The sequence below is a fragment of the Eriocheir sinensis genome, chromosome 48 (assembly GCF_024679095.1).
Source record: "Eriocheir sinensis breed Jianghai 21 chromosome 48, ASM2467909v1, whole genome shotgun sequence".
Lineage (NCBI taxonomy): Eukaryota > Metazoa > Arthropoda > Malacostraca > Decapoda > Varunidae > Eriocheir > Eriocheir sinensis.
This window is the reverse complement of record NC_066556.1, coordinates 6,880,758-6,897,210: the sequence shown is the minus strand read 5'-3', so window position 1 is coordinate 6,897,210 and position 16,453 is coordinate 6,880,758. Positions and strand designations below refer to the sequence as shown.

General features: G+C 44.6%; 1 protein-coding gene and 2 long non-coding RNA genes across 3 annotated transcripts in view; 1 reads left to right on the top strand and 2 right to left on the bottom strand.

Annotated features, from left to right (window-relative positions):
• LOC126981523 (bone morphogenetic protein receptor type-2-like) overlaps positions 1–16,453 on the bottom strand; it is a 92,174-nt gene that overhangs the window by 39,512 nt on the left and 36,209 nt on the right. The gene's annotated exons all lie outside the window — the stretch shown is intronic.
• LOC126981526 (uncharacterized) lies at positions 9,807–10,427 on the bottom strand. Its single transcript, XR_007733982.1, has 2 exons — positions 10,361–10,427; positions 9,807–10,204 (listed from the first exon to the last, which is right to left on the bottom strand). It is a non-coding gene; the product is annotated as an uncharacterized LOC126981526 (long non-coding RNA).
• Positions 10,589–15,957, top strand: LOC126981524 (uncharacterized). The gene is made up of 2 exons (XR_007733980.1): positions 10,589–11,344; positions 11,406–15,957. It is a non-coding gene; the product is annotated as an uncharacterized LOC126981524 (long non-coding RNA).

Sequence of the window (16,453 nt, the reverse complement as noted above, 5' to 3'; positions counted from 1 at the left end):
GAAGAAGGAAGACAGGAAGAAAGGGGGAGAAGGAGGAAGAAGGAAAAGGAGAGAGAGGAAAGAGAAATAAACGAAAACGAAAACAAGAGAAAATAAGGAGGAAAATAAGAAAGGAGGGAAGAGGGAAAATGGAAGAGGGGAAAGAGGTAAAAGGTAATGGGTGGTAGGTAAGAGGGAGGGGGAGGGGGGTAAGGGGGGGAGGGGGGTCTGTACCTCCTTGCCCAACTAACATGTTCCACGGTAAACAAACAACACCCACAAGCAAACACAAACACCTGAGAGAGAGAGAGAGAGAGAGAGAGAGAGAGAGAGAGAGAGAGAGAGAGACCTCCAATCATGCCAGTCTTTTCTCTTAATTTAACCCCGAGACTAATATATGGACTCTCTCTCTCTCTCTCTCTCTCTCTCTCTCTCTCTCTCTCGTCGCTTACAACAAAAGAAAGAGAAGAAAGATTTAAGAGGTAAAGTAGAAGAGAGAAAGAAGGACAAAAGAAGAAAAGAAAGGGAAAGGGAAGAAGGAGAAAGGGGAAGAGAAAAGGAAGGGGAAAAGGAGAGGGCAGAAAAGGGAAAAAAAGAGGAAAAGGAATGTGGAAAAGAAAAGGAGAGGAAGGAAAGGAAAAAAGAAAAGGGAAGAAAAGAAGAAAAGGAGAAACAAGAAAAAAGAGAAGAGAAAGGGGAGGGTAAACGGCTCATATAACCTTTAGTGAGGGGAGGAAAGAGGGGAGAGGGGAAGAGGGGAAGAAGAGGGGGAGTAGGGTATAAGAGATGGGGGAGGGGGGTCGAAAAGGTTCACAATGGTTACTTTCAAGGTGTTGGGGAGAGGAAAGGGGAGAGGGGGGAGGGGATCTGGGAGAAGGGGAGGGATGGGGATGGTAACTGGGTCTCTTCTTATGCCCCGGGGTCAGATTTGTTTTGGTAGCGGGAAAATGGGGGGGAGGGGAGGGGAGAAGAGGGGAGGGGAAGAGGGGAAGGGAGGAAAGGTTGGGGATGAGGGGAGTGTGTTGTGTCCTCCACCTTTGTCCTTTATCCTCCTCCTCCTCCTCCTCCTCTTCCTCCTCCTCCTCCTCGTCTTTCCTTGTTACCTTCACCTAAGTCTCAGTCTCTCTCTCTCTCTCTCTCTCTCTCTCTCTCTCTCTCTCTAATCCTTCCCGTTTCTCTCACACTTTTCACTCATTCCACAACTCCCTTCCTCCCTCTTCCCCTCCTTCCCCTTCCCCTCTTCCTCTTTCCCCTTCCTTTCATCACCCCTTCACTTCCCTTCCCTCTCACCCTCTTACTCACTTCCTCATTACACTTCCCTTTCCCTCCCTTCCTCCCCTTCACTCTGCAACTTCCCTTTCCTTTCTTCCCCTCACCCTCCCCTTCCCTAACATACTCCTCCCCTTCCTTTCTTCCCCTCATCCTCCCCTTCCCTAACATACATTCTAGTCCCTAACCCCTTTTACCAACCTATCTACCTATCTACCTTCGAATCTACACGTCTACCTACCTACCTGCCTGCCTGCCTGCCTTCCTACCTTCTTCCTGAGCCAAGTTCGATAAATCATTAGCGAGAGACTCGGGCGTTGCTGCAGGTTGCGAGGCGGAGGTGGGGACGCAAGAGGAGGAGGAGGAGGAGGAGGAAGAGGAGGAAGGAAAAGATTGGAAGAAAGAAAAAAATAACCGAGAAGGAAGAGGAGGAGGTGAAAGAGGAAGTGGAAGACCATAAAGAAAAAACTAACAGTGGAGGAGGAGGAGGAGGAGGAGGAGGAGGGGGAGGTGAAAGAGGAAGGAAAGGAGTGGAAGAGAAAGAATGAAGAAAAAAAAGAACAGAGGAGTAATTGTGTTCTTTGTCTGTCTATTCATTTCAGCCCGCACGCCCGCACACACACACACACACACACACACACACACACACACACACACAAAGAGAGAGGTGTTTCAGGTATATATATAACTCAATGGGAAAGGGTCAGGTGTTCATGATAATTAAAGGTAAAGGTGTTAGTAGTAGTAGTAGTAGTAGTAGTAGTAGTAGTAGTAGTAGTAGTAGTAAAAGTAGCAGCAGCAAACGTAAAGCCACAAGATCACAAATTCAATACACACACACACACACACACACACACACACACACACACACACACACACACACACACACACAGACGAGCAAGAACCAGCAACATTTTTACTTTATTTACGAGAGAGAGAGAGAGAGAGAGAGAGAGAGAGAGAGAGCAGGCTAATTGGTGATATTGTTCGTTTTCTTATCTCGGAGTCACTGCAAAACACCAACGACATGTGTGTGTGTGTGTGTGTGTGTGTGGCGAGACAAACACGAGTGAAGACAGCTGCCGGCAACTCTATTAAATTATGAGCAACAGGAGGAGGAGGAGGAGGAGGAGGAGCAATGCAAGTGAATAAAGAGACGAGGAGGAAGAGGAGCTGGCGGAGGAGGAGGAGGAAAAGTAAGGAGCAAAATGGAGACTATATAGTGGTGCTTCTCCTCCTCCTAGTTCATCTCCACAACACGAGAGGCGGGAGATAAGGGGAGATAAATGCGGGAGAGATTTTTTGGAGAGTTTGTGGAGATAAAGGCGAAAGTGATTACTGTCGCCTGGGCCTCTGCGTCTGTCTGTCTGTCTCTTTTTATTGTTTTTTGTCTTATTTTTCTTCCATTTCTCTTCCCTTTGTTCCGTCTTTCTTTTTTCTTTCTTTCACAGTATTGGGTACCGGCGGTGTTGCGTAATCTCTCTCTCTCTCTCTCTCTCTCTCTCTCTCACCAATCTTTCCATCTCTATCATTCCGCTACGCAATTTTCTACTTACGCTTTTCATTTCCAATTTACGCAAGCCTCTCTCTCTCTCTCTCTCTCTCTCTCTCTCTCTCTCTCTCTCTCTCTCAAAGACGCTATTGAGCTCTTCAGGAAATCTTTAATAAACCAACTCCTTGATATCTTAGGGTGTTTTGAGAGAGAGAGAGAGAGAGAGAGAGATGCGTTAGGACTTGAAACGCAATTCCTCCTTGTTTCTCTTTCTCCTCCTCTTCTTCCTCCTCCTCTCGTCGCACAAAGCCAAACACTTCTTCAATCGAGTCGTTAATGTTTGGAACTCTCTACCTTGTGATGTCGTTGATAGTACAACAGTTACGGCCTTCAAGAATAGATTAGACAAGTATTTGAATCCAACCAGCAACTAAGATATTACTCATTGTCGTAATAACGTTAAGTTCCTTCCATTACTGGTGTCCTTGTCCGTTTTTATCGCCCGGTTAGTGGTAGCAGTAATGGCAGCTCTTTCCTCTTTCCTACATAATTTCCATGCAGTTCTTCCATGCTGCATGGTTCTTTTTTCTTTCCTGCCAGCTTTGGCTGGAGGGACGGGGGGGGGGGAGCCTTCGCCTTTGCTGTCCTTCATCTTCCACCTTTGACTAGATAGTTAGTGTAGCTTGTCACAAACAGCCTCGTAAGGACCATCAGGTCTGCTGTTGTTTGTTCTTCCTTTGTGTTTCTTTGTGTTCCTCCTCCTCCTCCTCCTCTTTCGTGATTGGGTTTGTTTTGTTATTGGTGCAGCTGAGGAGAGGAAATACAGAAGATAAAGAAGAAGAAAGAAGAGAAGCATGACGGAGAAAGAAGAAGTGATGAAATGATAAGAAAGGATTGCCGGGTAGTATTTCCTGTGTGTGTGTGTGTGTGTGTGTGTGTGTGTGTAAGCACCACTCGCCACACACGTAAGCTAAACCGAAATAACAACAATAACAACAACACTAAGAATAATAACAATAAGATGAAGAAGTAGAGAAAGAATAACAAAGACAAAAAGAAGAACAAGAATTCGATAACAACAACAATAACACTAGAAACAAAAATAATGACAAAACACAATAACAAAACAACAAAAAATAACAACACCGAGAAGTAGAACATGAGCAAGAACAAGATAACAACACTAACAATAAAAACAACTATAATAATAACAAAAATGACAACAAAAATAACAAAACAATTATAACACCTGAGCTACCTGCGTCTTCTCACCTGCCTCGTTGCACCTGTCTGTCTCTTTCCTTCTCACCTGGATGTATTCAAATGGCAAGGGTGTCTCAAGGGCGCGAGGGAGAGGAAACTGCTTCAGGGAGAGGAGAGGCAGGGAGAGGGAGAGGGTGAGGAGGGAAGGGAGAGAGAGGAAAAGAGTAAAGGTGGAAATGAGGGTGTATAAAAAAAAGAAATGCAGACAGACAGACAGACAAAGAGAGAAGCGGAGTGATAAAGATACAGACAGACAGACGCAGACAGACAGAAAGACGCCAGACACTGAAAGGTGAAAGGAGGAGGAGGAGGAGGAGGAGGAGGAGGAGGAGGAGGAGGAGGAAGAAAAGTAAAAGTGCGGTTGGCAACAATAAAAAAAAAAAAAAGAATACAATGAAGAAAGAAAGGCGTGAAGGAAGACGCAGAAACAGAGGAAGGGGAAAAAAGTGAAGGGGAGGAGGAAAAAAAGAGGAAGAGGAAGAGGAGGAGGAAAAACGAGAGAGAGAGAGAGAGAGAGAGAGAGAGAGAGAGAGAGAGAGAGAGAGAGAGAGAGAGAGAGAGAGAGAGAGAGAGAGAGAGAGAGAGAGAGAGAGAGAGTAGTAGTAGTAGTAATAAAAACAGCAGTGGTAGTTGTAAGTAGATGGTGGTGGTGGTGGTGGTGGTGGTGATGAGACATGATTAGTAGTGGTGGAGTGGTGATGAAGTGGAGGTGGGGGAGGTGGAGGGGGAGGGATGGTAGTGAGTCTGGTCTGAGAGTAGCACAGCCTCCCCTCACTCCTTCCCATCTCCCCTTCCTTCACTCCCTCCCTCTTCCCCTTCACATTCCCTTCATTTCTTTCTTTTCTTTTCTTCTTTATCTCCCTCCTTTGCACCATGTCACTTCTCCCCTCTCCTTCCCCTTCTCCCCTCTCCCTCTCTCTCTCTCTCCCTCTCTCTCTTACAATTTCTTCCATTTCCTCCCCCTCACTCGCTTACACACTCCCCAGTATTTCATCTCCCAATCATTAAGTATCTCCCCTTCTTCTCCCCTTCCCCCCCTTTTTTTTTACAGCTAAAGAAACAGCTCAAGGGCAACAAAAAAAAGGTAAAAAAAAAGCCTGCTAATCGCTGTTCCCACAAAGACTAGAGTAATGAGGGGCAAAAAGAGGTCAATTTCAGGAGGAGATCTACACCTTCCCTTCTTCACCCCTTCACAGTCAACCCCATCCCAATCATGTAACTCCCCTCCCCTCATTATCTTCCTCTATTTCTCCCCATTTTGGATAGCCCCTTCCCTCCCTCTCTTTCCCTCTCTTAGCCACCCCATTCCTCCCTTTAACCATTCCTCCTCACTCCCCTCTTTTATCCCTCTCTCTCTCTCTCTCTCTCTTTCTCTCCTGACCCCAAGCGCTCTCTCCCTCCCTCTCTTTCAGTAACCCCTCAGTCTTCCCCTTCCCTTCCTCCACATATTCCCCTCTGCATCCCTTCCCTCTTTTCTTTCTCTCCCCCCTTCTCTATTTTTGCAAACCCCTCAGTCTTCCCCCTTCCCTTCTTCTACCATCTATTCTTTACCTCCTCCCCTCCCCTCTTATTCCCCTATTTTTCTTCATCTTCCCTGACCTCAAGCGTTCTCTCCCTCTGTTCCCCTCTTCCTCTTTCCTCTGTTCCCCTCTTCCTCTTTCCTCTGTTCCCCTCTTTCTCTTTCACTCTTTCCTCTGTTCCCCTCTTTCTCTTTCACTCTTTCCTCTGTTCCCCTCTTTCTCTTTCACTCTTTCCTCTGTTCCCCTCTTTCTCTTTCACTCTTTCCTCTGTTCCCCTCTTTCTCTTTCCTCTGTTCCCCTCTTTCTCTTTCACTCATTCTTCTGTTCCCCTCTTTCTCTTTCACTCTTTCCTCTGTTCCCCTCTTTCTCTTTCACTCTTTCCTCTGTTCCCCTCTTTCTCTTTCCTCTGTTCCCCTCTTTCTCTTTCCCCTCTTTCTCTTTCACTCTTTCCTCTGTTCCCCTCTTTCTCTTTCACTCTTTCCTCTGTTCCCCTCTTTCTCTTTCACTCTTTCCTCTGTTCCCCTCTTTCTCTTTCACTCTTTCCTCTGTTCCCCTCTTTCTCTTTCACTCATTCTTCTGTTCCCCTCTTTCTCTTTCACTCTTTCCTCTGTTCCCCTCTTTCTCTTTCACTCTTTCCTCTGTTCCCCTCTTTCTCTTTCACTCATTCTTCTGTTCCCCTCTCTCTCTTTCACTCTTTCTTCTGTTCCCCTCTTTCTCTTTCACTCATTCTTCTGTTCCCCTCTCTCTCTTTCACTCTTTCCTCTGTTCCCCTCTTTCTCTTTCACTCATTCTTCTGTTCCCCTCTCTCTCTTTCACTCTTTCCTCTGTTCCCCTCTTTCTCTTTCACTCTTTCCTCTGTTCCCCTCTTTCTCTTTCACTCATTCTTCTGTTCCCCTCTTTCTCTTTCACTCATTCTTCTGTTCCCCTCTTTCTCTTTCACTCTTTCCTCTGTTCCCCTCTTTCTCTTTCCTCTGTTCCCCTCTCTTTCTCATTCTTCTGTTCCCTCTTTCTCTTTCACTCTTTCCTCTGTTCCCTCTCTTTCCTCTGTTCCCCTCTTTCTCTTTCCTCTTTCCTCTGTTCCCCTCTTTCTCTTTCACTCTTTTCTGTTCCCCTCTTTCTCTTTCCTCTTTTCTGTTCCCTCTTTCTCTTTCCTCTTTACTCTGTTCCCCTCTTTCTCTTTCACTCTTTCCTCTGTTCCCCTCTTTCTCTTTCCTCTGTTCCCCTCTTTCTCTTTCACTCTTTCCTCTGTTCCCCTCTTTCTCTTTCACTCTTTCCTCTGTTCCCCTCTTTCTCTTTTCTCTGTTCCCCTCTTTCTCTTTCACTCTTTCCTCTGTTCCCCTCTTTCTCTTTCATTCTTTCCTCTGTTCCCCTCTTTCTCTTTTCTCTGTTCCCCTCTTTCTCTTTCACTCTTTCCTCTGTTCCCCTCTTTCTCTTTCACTCATTCTTCTGTTCCCCTCTTTCTCTTTCACTCTTTCCTCTGTTCCCCTCTTTCTCTTTCCTCTGTTCCCCTCTTTCTCTTTCACTCTTTCCTCTGTTCCCCTCTTTCTCTTTCACTCATTCTTCTGTTCCCCTCTTTCTCTTTCACTCTTTCCTCTGTTCCCCTCTTTCTCTTTCACTCATTCTTCTGTTCCCCTCTTTCTCTTTCACTCTTTCTTCTGTTCCCCTCTTTCTCTTTCACTCATTCCTCTGTTCCCCTCTTTCTCTTTCACTCTTTCCTCTGTTCCCCTCTTTCTCTTTCACTCATTCTTCTGTTCCCCTCTTTCTCTTTCCTCTGTTCCCCTCTTTCTCTTTCACTCTTTCCTCTGTTCCCCTCTTTCTCTTTCACTCTTTCCTCTGTTCCCCTCTTTCTCTTTCCTCTGTTCCCCTCTTTCTCTTTCACTCTTTCCTCTGTTCCCCTCTTTCTCTTTCCTCTGTTCCCCTCTTTCTCTTTCACTCATTCCTCTGTTCCCCTCTTTCTCTTTCACTCATTCCTCTGTTCCCCTCTTTCTCTTTCACTCTTTCCTCTGTTCCCCTCTTTCTCTTTCACTCTTTCCTCTGTTCCCCTCTTTCTCTTTCACTCTTTCCTCTGTTCCCCTCTTTCTCTTTCACTCTTTCTTCTGTTCCCCTCTTTCTCTTTCCTCTGTTCCCCTCTTTCTCTTTCACTCATTCCTCTGTTCCCCTCTTTCTCTTTCACTCATTCCTCTGTTCCCCTCTTTCTCTTTCCTCTGTTCCCCTCTTTCTCTTTCACTCTTTCCTCTGTTCCCCTCTTTCTCTTTCGCTCTTTCCACACACCATCATCCCTCCCCACTTCCTTTAACTCCTCTTTCCTCTCCTTCCTTCCTTCCTTCACCCTCTTCTCTTCTTCCTCCCCTGAACCCCTACCTCCCCCTCCTCCTCCTCCTCTTTCCGCAAACCCTCAAACCTCCTCTCCCCTCGTAACGCTTCCCTCCTCAATCCCCCTCCCACCCCCCACCCCCCCACCCCCCCCGTCACAAAGAGTATATTCAGCAAGATGCGTCAAATCCGGGATGCACTGAACGGCGTCTTGTTAGCGGCCCATGAATGCGCTTCTTACCGATCTTTACGCCCCTTCCGCTACCTCCACCTCCTCCTCCTCCTCCACTTCCTTCTCCTCTGATTTCCTTCTTCTTCAGTTCCTCCATCGGCTTTGATTCGATATTTCCACCTCTTCTTTCTTCACCTTCTTCTTCTTCTTCTTCTCCGCCTCCGCCTCCTTCTCTCCACTGGCTTCTTCGTTTCCTTCCCTCCTCCTCCTCCTCCTCCACTACCAAGCACTTCCTTCATCACTACTACCTCCGGCTCCTCCTCCTCCTCCTCCTCCTCCTCCTCCTCCTCCAATGCTATTTCCTGCTCCACTTGTTTTTCATTTCGTTCCTTCCCTTTTTTTTCTTCCTTCTTTTCTTCCTCCACTTTGCTTGCTCTTTCGTGCGTCACTTTTGTCATCTGTTCTTTTCTTTCTTCCTTCTCTTTTTTCTTCTTGCTCTTGTTTTTCGTCTTTTTTTGTTGTTGTTTTTCAGCGATGCAGTTTATTTTCCTTCCTTTCTTCTTTTCTTTCTTTTTTCCATTTTGCTCTTTCCCTTTTTCCTCCATCAATGCCATCAATCTTCTTTTTCGTCATCTTTTTTGTTCGTTCTTTTTGTTTGTTTTTCTTTCATCAATGGATTTTTATTTTCCTTCCTTCCTTTCTTTCTTTCTCCATTTTACTCTTTTTCTTCCTCTTCGTCTTGTTTTTGCTCATTGTTTTTGTTTTCGTCTACTAATTTTTCATCATCTCCGTCTCCTTTTTTTTCTTTTTTTCTTCTTTCATCAATACATTTTTATTTTCCTTCCTTTCTTTCTTTCTCCATTTTACTCTTTTTCTTCCTCTTCGTCTTGTTTTTGCTCATTGTTTTTGTTTTCGTCTACTAATTTTCCATCATCTCCGTCTCCTTTTTTTTGTTTTTTTCTTCTTTCATCAATACATTTTTATTTCCTTCCTTTCTTCCTTTCTTCCTCCATTTTACTCTTTTCTTCCTCTTCGTCCTCTTTTTTTTTTGTCTTCGTCTACTCATTTTCCATCATCTCCGTCTTTTTTTTCTTTTTTTCTCCTCAATACATTTATTTCCTCCTTTCTTCCTTTCCTCCTCCTTCTACTTCTCCTCATCCTCTTCGTCCTCTTTTTTTTGTCTTCTCCACTCATTTCATCTCCACTGTCTTCCTTCCTCCTCCTCCTATTTCTTCCACTTATACCTCCCCCCCCCCTCCCATCTCCCTCCATCCACTCATCTTCCACCTCGTTTCGTTTCTTGGGAGTCCACTTTCCCTACTTATTTATATTTCGGCTACTCCTCCTCCTCCTCCTCCACCTCCTCCTCCTCCTTCTACTTCTCCTCATCCTCCTCCTCCTCTTTCTCCTCCTCCTCCTCCTCGTTCTTTACCTTATTCAGTTCATTTATATTCCTTTGTCTCCTTCTGTTTTATCTTCTAAGTATCTACCAACTCTATACCATCACCTCTTCTCCTCCTCCTCCTCCTCCTCTTCCTCCTCCTCCTCCAGACTCAGGCCCAATCAGTGACGTAAGATAACCTCGTCGGCTTTCACCTCCTCCTCCTCCTCCTCCTCCTCCACGCATCGCCGGTTCCATGTCCCCAGGCAATGCCCCAAGTGACAAGGCTTCCCCATTCCCCTTCCCCAATGCCCTTCACCCATCTTCCCCCCTTTCCCACCACCCTCCCCTTCTCCTTCCTTCCCTTCTCTTCTGTCTGTCCGTCAATCAGCCGCTAAACCTCTCAACCTCGACCTCATCTCACGAACACGTATTTCATAACCTCATTCGATTGTCTGTCTGTCTGTCTGTGTCTGTCTGTCGTATGTTGTTATCTTTGTTCCATCTTCCTATTTTTTTTTTTATCTCAGCTTCCCAAATGTAGTCTTCACCTCCCCTCTCTCTCACCCTTCATATGTAACCCCTTCACCCCCCTCCCCTCTCCTCTCCTCTCCTTCCTCTCTTCCCCTTCCCCTCGTCTCCCTCTTATACCTCATATACACGAAACTAAACTATATTCTTCTATTCTCCTCTTCTCTTATTCCTAAATCTTCACTCACTATTCTCTCCTTCTTATATCTTTCCTTCCTTCCAACCCTTCACTCCCCCCTTCATCTCTCCTCTCCCTCATGCCTCATACTCACACAAAACAAAACCTCATTCATGTATTTTCTTATTCATAAATTCTCACTCTCTTTCTTCTCTCCCCCTTCTTTATTCTTCTTTCTCTCTCTTATTTCCTTCCTTCCAACTCCTCACTCCCCCCTTCATCTCTCCTCCCCCTCATACCTCATACTCACACAAAACAAAACCTCATCCATGTCTTTTCTTATTCATAAATTCTCACTCTCTTTCTTCTCTCCCCCTTCCTTCTTTTTTCCTTCCTTCAACCGCTCACTCCCACACATTCATCTCTCCTCCCCTCATGCCTCAAACTCACAAAACAAAACCTCATCCATGTATTTTCTTATTCATAAATTCTCACTCTCCTTCTCTCCCCTTCTCAACCCCTCCCCCCTTTAACCCCCTTCCTTTTTTTCCGCCCCCTCCCTTCGTTCTCTTACATAACCGATTCTCAGCACTGCCCAGTTCTCTAACACTAAAACAACACTTCCGAGCCAACTAAAACATTTCTAATCATAGCTATTTCCTCTTTCTTCAGTCTTTACTAAAACGATCTGACTTCATCACACCCAACCTAATTCATCATCATCATCATCAGTAATATCAACCATCATTAACTGTTCACAACGTTATCCTCTCTCTCTCTCTCTCTCTCTCTCTCTCTCTCTCTCTCTCTCTCTCTCTCTCTCTCTCTCTCTCTCTCTCTCTCTCTCTGATATTAGTGTACTCCATCCTGCTCCGGCAAAGGTTCCAATTTAATCTTTCCATCTGGTTCTCTGTCTGATGTTAAAGTATCCTGTTTCGGCGTAGGTTCGAATTCCATCCCTCCATCTGGTTCTCTGTCTGATGTTAGTGTACCAGATCCTGCTTTGGGGAGTGCTCTAAATCCATCTGCTCACCTGGTTATCCTTCTGATGTTAGTGTATTACCATGATCTAAGCAAAGGTTCTAATTCCATCTTTCCACCTGGTTCTCTGATGCTAGTGTGCCATATCCTGCTTCGACAAAGGTTCTAATTGTTGGTTTACCTGGTTCTCTGTCTAATGTTACTGTGCCATATTCTACTTCAGCAAAGGTTCTAATTATATCTTTTCACCTGGTTGTCGCAAAGGTTCTAATTCCATCTCTGTTTCTGGTTTATCATGTTAGTGTATTTTTATAACCCAACAAAGGTTCTAATTCCATCTCTGTTTCTGGTTTATCATGTTAGTGTATTTTTATAACCCAACAAAGGTTCTAATTCCATCTCTGTATCTGTCTGGTTTATAATATGTTAGTGTGTTTTCATAACCCAACAAAGGTTCTAATTCCATCTTTGCACCTGGTTCTCCATCTGGTTCGCCTTTTACAATCACTGGGTCACCGCCACACCTCAAGAGCGCCCCTCTCACACACACACACACACACACACACACACACACACACACACACACACACATTCCTACCCTTAGCCACGGCCTTGCTCTCTTCATCACGACCCTCGCCCCCCCCACACCCAGACAACGACCTTCATTAACACCACCAGCGCCTCCCTCACTACCTTCCTGCCCTGCCCTTCCTTCCCCTCATCCCCTTCCTGCCCCCGCCCCGCCCGTCTCCCTCACCAGCTGCCCTACACAGTCCCCCCTTCAGCGTCTTCCCAGCACACGTTACACACCACAGCCACAGCACGTCACGCCCTAGGGACCTCACCACCACTATCACCACCACCAGATGCCTGCCACACCACCACCACTGCCACCACCACCACCACCACCACTCACTCCACTCCTGAAGAACAACCTCCTCCTATTACTCCTCTTCCTCAACCTCTTCATAATCGAGAGAGAGAGAGAGAGAGAGAGAGAGAGAGAGAGAGAAGGGGGGGGGGGTGAGGGGGGCTTGTTACAACTATATTAAACGAAAGGTTTGTCATGTAATTGGAGAAATGATGAAAAATGACCCAAAACGCTCCATAAAAAGTGACATTTACCGACAATACGAAACATTATGGGACGAAGCACTCGACTGAACGATCCATTTAGCTTCACGGATAAAACATGAAAAAAGCAATAAATTTATACTTGCATGTGCAATAAAAATAGAAATCACACACGAAATATTAAAAAAACATATTTATTTATTCCTGCGATGTGAAACGGAAACAAAACTCACAACGAAACATTAAAAACATCGATTCATTTATATATACGATGTGAAATTGAAAAAATATAAAATCACCTACCCCGAAGCATTCACGAAATATTCAACTTAATAAAACACTCGAGAAACCGTTGAAAGCCAGGACGGGACGATTATTCTACAGCGGCGGCGTGAACATCAAAACATTACACATACCCTTGAAACTAAAGGAAGGAAAAAAACACAAGAAACTATTGAGCAATGATTTAGCCCCTGCCCCCCAAAAAAGACACCAGCGAGCGAAACTTTAAGGGCCAGAGCGAAACATTAAGCAAACAATCACATATTTACACCTGCGAATGAAACTGAATGAAGAGAAAAGAGAAAAAAGAAACTAATGAGCAATGATTTACCCCCCCCCAAAAAAAAGACACTAGCGAGCGAAACATTGAAGCAAAGAACCACATATTTACACCAACGAATGAAAATGGATGAAGAAAAAGACAAAAGAAAACAAAGAAACTGAAGACCAATGATTCAGCCCCCGTGCGACACCCTGAAGCACCCCACCCCGCAGCCCCTGAAGCACCCCACCCCGCGGCCCCTGAAGCACCCCCGCAGCCTCCGGTGACGCCCATCAGCACGCGGCTCTCATTATCGAGGCGGCCGACGAGGCACCAACGCGACGAATTAATTGGCGCTCCAGCTGCTGACTGACAGTGACGCGGACTGGCGGGCGGGCGGACAGGCTGACTGACTAATTGACGGACTAACTAGCTGAAAGACGAGTGACTGACGGATCGACTGTGACCGACTGAAAGACTAGTAGCAAAATGTGTGACTGACTAAGGGCCAGTTTCACAGTTCCCCATGATGGGTTAGTAAGCTCCCAAACAAATACCAGTGCCTTCGAAATTTCCTTGTACAGTGTCTGGTGTTTATATTTAAGTTCACAAATTTGACGAAACTACACAGGAAAAGTCTTGTGTATTTAGTGTGGCATCGAAGACCTCACCATTTTGGATTGTATGGGATTCTATAGTTTGGTTCGGGCTGTTACGAAGACACTGTGTTGGACTGTGAAATCGGCTCTTAATGACTGGCTGATTGCTTAACTGACTGACTGACTCATTAACTGAAAGACACGTGACAAACTGACTGACTGACTAATTAACTGAAAGACACGTGACAAACTGACTGACTGACTAATTAACTGAAAGACACGTGACAAACTGACTGACTGACTAATTAACTGAAAGACACGTGACAAACTGACTGACGGACTTCTGACTGATTGACTGACTAACTGATTGAAAGACTAATGGACTGACTGACTGACCGACTGAAAGACTATAGAAGCAAACTGTCTGACTGACTAAATGACTGGCTGCTTGCTAAACTGACTGAGTGACTGGCTAATTAACTGAACGATTCGCGACAAACTGACTGACGGACTGACTATATGATCGATTGACTAGTGGCTCAGACTTACTGAATTACTAACTTAATGACTGCTTGAAAGATATTCGACTGATTGACTGGCGGGGTACCTGACTGTTTACCTATCTAAGTTACTGACCTGTTAACTGAGTCGAAATATTTGACTGAGTGACGAAGTGACAGGTTGATTCGGTAATTGGCTGACTTACTGACTGACTGAGTGGACAAACTGATTCACTGACTTTTTTTTTACAGTAAAGGAAACAAGTCAAAGACATTAAATAAAGAAAAACAAAAACAACAATCCCCGCTAGGCGCTGACTGACTGGCGACTTAAAATATTTTCTTTTATATACATTTTATCTCGTTCTCGTTTTATACCTACATCTATTATTATTTTTTTCATTTTATTATATTCTTCCTTTTTTAATTCATTTTTACTTATATCTTTTTTTATCATTTTTACCTGTAGTCACACCTGGCTGCGAAAAAAAACCATATACATTTTTTCTCGTTCTCGTTTTATACCTACATCTATTATTTTTTTTTTTCATTTTATTCATTTCTTCCTTTTTTATTTCACTTTTACTTATATATTTTTTTTTCATTTTTACCTGTCGTCACACCTGGTTGCGTAAAAAAATAAATAAATAAATAAAACATTACTGGCTCAACACAACGCAGTACAACACACGCAAAAGCCAGACGATGCAACACCCCTGCCGCCGCCGCCGCCACATGTGACACGGAGCAACGACCTGAAAGTACATTTATTGCAAAACAAAACGAACGAAATGACAAGAAAAACGAAGCTATCATTCTTTCCGCATCTGGAGCGTGGCTGTATATGAGGCAACACACACACACACACACACACACACACACCTCTGTCTCTACGAAGCCCTGTTTGTGCAGAGGCTTACGAAACACACACACACACACACACACACACACACACACACACACACACACACACACACACACAGAGACAGCTATTCAAAGACCAAAACAAAGACAGCCGTTCTTATTTGCTGTTTCTCACCTGACAGCGGCTATTCCTTTCACCTGGGCATTTTTAGCCAGGTAATGAGCCTCTACCTGTCGCCGCCACAAAAACACAGGTGAGTCGCCGGCCAGGTGGAACGACAACAGTGAACGAGAATGATAATGATGAAGAAAACTGTCAGCTCTTGCGAACCGTGGCTAAGAGACGGTAAACAGAGGGAAAGAATGAGGGAAAAAAAAGAGCAATTTCTAACCCACCATGACTGTCCCAATTATTCTAGCTGACAGGCACTCGCTCGCTGGCTCCCTCCCTTCCCTCTCTCTCTTCACGCCAGCAATGGGTACACACACACACACACACACACACACACACACACAGTACAGAACACTCACCATTAACCTCTTCTTCCTGCTCCTCCCTTTCCACCTCCTTCGTCCATTTCTCTCTCTCTCTCTCTCTCTCTCTCTCTCTCTCTCTCTCTCTCTCTCTCTCTCTTTGTCAGACGGGAAACGTGTGTCAGGTCGTTGGGTACGGCAGGGTCACACACACACACACACACACACACACACACACACACACACACACACACACACACACACACACACACACACACACACACACACCTGATACTCCCCTCCCCTCCCCTTCCCTTCTTATCCCTTCTTCCTTTCCTCCTGCTCTACTTTTTCTTCTCCTTTTCTCTTTTATTCTCCTCTTCTCGCTTCCTCCTTTTCCTTCCTTTACTTTCACCCCGTTCCTTTCATTCCCCCTTTCTTAGATTTCCTTCTCATTCATTCCTTTCCCTTCCATTATCTCCTTCCTCTCTTCCTTTACTCTTATTTTTACATCCTCCTCCCTTTCCTTCACCTTTTCCTTCTTTCCTAAGCCTCCCTTTCGCCCATCCCTTTCCTCTTCTATTCTTTATTTACTCTTCCTTTTGGTCTATTTACTTTTGTTTCTATTTATCCTTCCTTCTTCCCCTCCCTTAAACGCTCATCGTTCCTTCCTTTCCTCCTCCTCCCTTCTTCCCTTTCCTTTCCCTTACCCTTCTACTTCTCCCTTTCATTAACATTATTTCCTTTTCCTATCTTTGCCCTCTTTGTCACTTCCTCCCCTTCCTTTCTTTATCATAATCATCCTTTACATTTCCTTCCTTCTTCTACACCTTCCTTCTTCTCTACTTCTCCCCCACCTGCCTCCCCCCTTTACCTAACCAAACTTCCACCTCCTCCTCCTCCTCCTTCACTCACTCCATCTTCCCCCCTACTCTTCCCCTCCCCACCGTGCAGAAGAACTAGAGATCCGATAAAGATAATAGGAAGAGAAATAAAAATAACAACAATAATAATAATAATAATAATAATAATAATAATAATAATAATAATAATAATAACAATAATAATAATGAAAGCTTGACGCAACTGACACACACCTTTTACATTATTCAGCAACAAATGCTTTACACATCACTTCCGAGAAATTTAATAAAAACGAGAAACAAATATTCCTCTCCCGGTTAGTTGAGTTATATTACGAAGAATGAATAATGAAAGAATAAAAAGAGGAATAAAACGAAGGGTAAAACGAAGCATAAAACGAAGAGTAAAACGAAGCATAAAACGGAGAGTAAAACGAAGAGTAAAACGAAGAAAAAAAAATAAAAAGAAGAGTAAAACGAAGAATAAAACGAAGAGTAAAACGAAGAGTAAAACGA